Source organism: Mus caroli, chromosome 4 (genome assembly GCF_900094665.2).
Source record: "Mus caroli chromosome 4, CAROLI_EIJ_v1.1, whole genome shotgun sequence".
Lineage (NCBI taxonomy): Eukaryota > Metazoa > Chordata > Mammalia > Rodentia > Muridae > Mus > Mus caroli.
In genome coordinates, this window is record NC_034573.1 from 101,058,018 (window position 1) to 101,062,718 (window position 4,701).

At 42.5% G+C, this 4,701-nt stretch overlaps 1 long non-coding RNA gene across 1 annotated transcript in view; it reads right to left on the reverse strand.

Moving 5' to 3' along the window:
* Positions 1-3,954, reverse strand: part of LOC110292113 — a 21,574-nt gene extending 17,620 nt beyond the window's left edge. Inside the window, exon 1 of the long non-coding RNA XR_002377657.1 lies at positions 3,883-3,954. This is a non-coding gene — a long non-coding RNA (uncharacterized LOC110292113). The remainder of the gene's footprint in view (positions 1-3,882) is intronic.
* Positions 3,955-4,701: the final 747 nt, after the last annotated feature.

Consider the following 4,701-nt stretch of genomic DNA (forward strand, 5'->3'; position numbering starts at 1 on the left):
CTGGCTGTCCTGGAACTCACTTTGTAGACCAGGCTGGCCTCGAACTCAGAAATCCACCTGCCTCTGCCTCCCGAGTGCTAGGATTAAAGGTGTGCACCACCACGCCCGGCTCAAAAGCAATTTTTAAAAAGCTATAATTCAGCCAGGCATGATGGTGCACACCTTTAATCCTAGTACTCAGGAGGTAGAAGAAGATAGGTATCAGTGAGTTTGAGGCTAGGCTGGTCTACAAATCTAGGTCAGTCAGAGCTGTTACACAGAAAAACCCTGTCTTGAAAAACCAATATATAATTCAAAGCAGCAACAAGAAATACAGAGCCCCTTGGATTAGATCTAACAAGGAGGTACATTTCTTTAGGGGGAATATGATAGAAACTTACAGAAAGAGATTAAAGGCTTAGACAATGGAAAATTGGGCCATCACGGAAGATGTGTTATAGTTGTAGATTATTATAAATTGCCAATTATTATAAGATTAGAAAAAAGATCTAGGGGTGTGGAATGTAGCTCAGCAGTGCAGCACCTGCTCAGCACTCACAAGAGCCTGGGTTCAACCCCCAGGACCCACCAGAAGATGAGGAGAAAAAGTCATATTCTGCCATGTCATTGGTAATAGTGACACATTTTCACAAATTTTTTACTTTAATTTGTGTCCTCTTACTTTTAAATAATGTATTTTTATATTTTAAAATAAAAATACTTAATAAATACCAAACAGCCTCAAATTTATACCTGGATCCAATACTTAGCTTATTCCTGGAAGGACCAAGACTAGGGCCTACACAAGAAGTGGGAACAGAGATACCAAGGTCTGTCATAGAACTAAATAAGTAAGATTTCCTATTTTTGTTTTGTCAAAAGTATAGAAAAATAGGCAAAGAATCTATATTTTAAAAAAAGCCTGATGCAAAATAAGGTCAACATTTATATCATAGAAAGTATTTGTAGGTCAATTGTGAAAAAATAACACCATTCAATAATTGGTTATTAGTATGGGAAAATTAACTTTCATTCCAACTTTATACTGTATACAAATTTCAAGTATGGATGTGTTTAAGATTTATCTCAGTTGTTTGTGCAGTTATAACAACTGCATACATAACATGTACTCCTGAACCAGGGGTCTACATTAGGAAGTCCACAGCAACATTAGTTCTAAATATTAGAAAGCTAGAAGCGACCCAAAGGCCCTTCAGCTACAGAATGGCTAAGCAGTTCACATAGGGGACTGTTATACAGAACTGAGTATGAATGATGTCGCTATATGTTTGAACTCCTGTAATGAACGGGTCCCAGAGACAGGTCACAGAAGCATAGGCCTAAGAAATGAAGACGTATTCATTCGATAGTTGTCCTGCCCTTGTCTCTCCATACTTCTTTGGTTCCAGGAAGGCAGAGATTTCCATCAGTAGCCTCCTTTGGTTTCTGACTCTGGTTAGGTTTATCTCCTGGGAAGGAGCCCAGAAGGCTGAAGTTCCAAAGGGTGGCAGGGTTGGCTGTTATTCTCTGGTCCTTTACTGCGCCTTCCTGTAGTGTAGCTCTTCTCCGTCCTTGTGAGTCTCAGCTCCTATCAGCTGTCCCTCCTGCCACAACCCACTGTGTCTCTGATTTCCAGTACACTTCCTTCCCTCCCCTCTGCCTCCCTGTTCTCTATTCTCCCCCCTTAAACCTAGAGATAAGAGCACTGTTATCAGCTCCAGAAAAGCAATTTATTCTTATGCTCTTATCATATCCTGCTGGCACTCTCGTAAATAGTTTCTTTAACTCTGCTAAAATTATCCTAATTTGAGTGTATCATCTGTCTCCTGCCAGGATCCTGACTAATACAATATTGTCTAGGGGTACATAGATCATATAAAGAAAAGCAGGGGAATTATTACTATAAAATCAGGGTATGAATTGACTCTGTGGGGAGGGAAATATACAGAAAAATGAGTCCCATGGGAGACTCCATTTGTATGATAATATCCTATTTTTCACCAATGCTATTTATGGAAACACTTATTTTTTGATCATTCTTTATGAGTTTTTTTCCCCTGAGACAGGGTCTCATGTAGCCTAGGCTAGCCTAGAACTCCCTATGTAGCTGAGGCTTGCCTTGAGCTCCTTATCTTCTGTCTTTATATCCCTAGATTTACAAGTATCTGCTGATTATTATTTTTTTAACATGACCTCATATTTTGTAGACTTTTAAATATATTTTACAATAAACATTTAAATAAGAGGCTGGGAATGTAGCTCAGTTGGTAAAGTGTGTACCTAGTGATAGGTTATTTCTTCACCAACTGTGAAATGAGCCAAGTCAAGCCAGATTAGGTTATATTAAAGGCAGGTTTATTGCGAAGCTGCTCTTCAGCAAGCCAGTTCACTGGCCCCAAGGACCAAGGCCAGAAAGTCACCAGGGGGAAAGGGGGATGGGGAAGGGGAGGGGGAAAGAGAGAACGGGGCATATGTGCTGAGAGAGAAGAGAAATAGAAAAGAGGAGAGGGAGGGAGGGGGAGGGAGGGAGTGGGGAGGGAGGGAGGGAGGAAGGGGATAGTGAGAAAGAGAAAGGAGAGAGAGAGCAGAACCAAAATGCCTGGATTATATAGAGAAGAGCCTCTGGGGCAAGGGCAGCCCAGCCTCTGGGCTGGAAAGTTCGGGGTTGGGGGCAGGATATGCTAGGTTGAGGGATGCTGGGAGAACCTGGAGGCCAGGTCTGCTTTGTAAGATGCACACCTCAGTTCCTTTTCACCGGGCCAAAACCAAACACCTAGAATGTCTGACACCCTGGGTTTGGAATTCAGCACTCTATAAGCTAGGCCAGCCTCAGCTATTTAGGGAGTTTGAGGCAGGCCTGGGATACACGGGACCCTGTTCCAAAAAAGAAAAAAAGTTCAACCTCATTCCAGAATGGGTGGCTAGCGTTCAGTAATCTATTGATTATGTGGTTATGATGGGCTCAGTTTCTAGTGCCAAAATTGTTTCTGCCTGTTCTCATAAGGGCACTGGTCGTGAAGGATTGGAGCCTCATCCTTATGACCTTGTTTGCCTTGATTGCGTTCTCAAAGGTCCTACCTCCCACGATAGTTATCTGGGGTTAGGATATGAACACATGAATTTGTTGGGTGGCACAGCTCAGTCCATAACAGGGTCACACATTCCTTGGTTCTTATTGCCTCAGACTTAATGAGTCATCACAATGGAACCGGTAAACAAGCCCCAGGTCTTGGTCAGCAAGAAAAGAAAGACCGCATCAGCTGGCTGAGAGTCAATAGTACACAAACTGAGGAGTCTAGTGAAAAACTCTTTGACAGGCTTCTCAGAGTACTAAAATATGTGGAACCACACGAAACAATTAAAACTGTTCATCAAACATGGTTTTGACTGTTCCATGTTTTACCCATTTGTTAACAGAAATTCAAGGGCAACTGTCACTGTGAATGCTGGTTAGCTTCTGCTAACTTGACACTAATCAGAGTCACCTGGGGAAATGGAACCCCAACTGAAATATTATACCCATCAGATTAGCCTGTCAGCTAGTCTATCGGGTATTTTCTTGATGAATTATTGGTTTGGGAGCATCTAGCCCTCTGTGAGTGGGCAGGTGATCCTGTGTTGTATAAAAATATACTGCAGACTGAGCAAGGCAGGGAAGCAAGCCAGAGCAGTCTTCCTCCATGGTCTCTGCTGCAGTTCACGTTATCAGGTTCCTGCTTTAGCTTTCCTTGATGCCTTGTAAACATATATTTAGTTTAACTGTTTCCTTGTATGCATTTCCTTGTAAACAGTCAAGCTAAATAAACCCATTTCTCCCCTTTCCTCACAACAGAAACCAAAGGAAAACACAGTGATAGCAAAATATTATGGTTCAAAGGAATGTTAAAGTTAATAGAAGTGTACCTGGGAACAGTCGGGGCGAGAAATAAAGGGCTTGGAGCAGGCATGAGACAGCCAAGCTGACCAGATAACTGGCTCCCAAGACAGCGCCCCCCCCCTCTTGCCGCCCAAGTGCATATGTAAGGCATCACAGTCCTTGCGTGTATGATTGTATCTATTATAGCTAATCACAGCTAAATTGCAAGGACAGCTTCCAAGAAAGCTTCCACCCATGCCAGGAAGGAGACTGTTCCTGTCTGAATAGGTGGGGGTAAAGGAAGACAGGAGGTAACCAAGGCAAACTGTGATTACATCTTGCTGACACATCTGCTAACAGAAATGTCCCTTTGTTGTTACAGATCCTTGAAGATCGTTAGGTTCTTCTCACAGAAGCTAAGACACCAGGAGTACTCTAACGGTGGGTCTGAATCCTCAAAAGACCTAAGTTCATTATTCTATCACTTTCATTATGGTTTTGACAGCCACACCCCCTTGGTAGGAATCATGGTGGAAAATACCTAAAAGGAAAAACTGGGACAGAATAAGCATCACCTACCACATGAATATGCTACCCACCTCATAAATGTTTATATAATCTCTTTAAAATCCACAATGCAGTAGCCACCCTGATGCTTCTCCCTGTGGGGCAGCCCACTTTAGTCCTCTTTGTGCCTGGTTTGCCTAGCATTACAGACTAAACTTATGCTTCTTTCTTAAACAGATATCTGCCACTATGCTAAATAAGTCTCTGTTCAAACTGTGTTTCTTGACTGAATGAAGCCCTTCAAGAAGAGAAGAATTGCCAGGCAGTAGTGGTGCATGCCTTTAATCCTAGCACTTGGG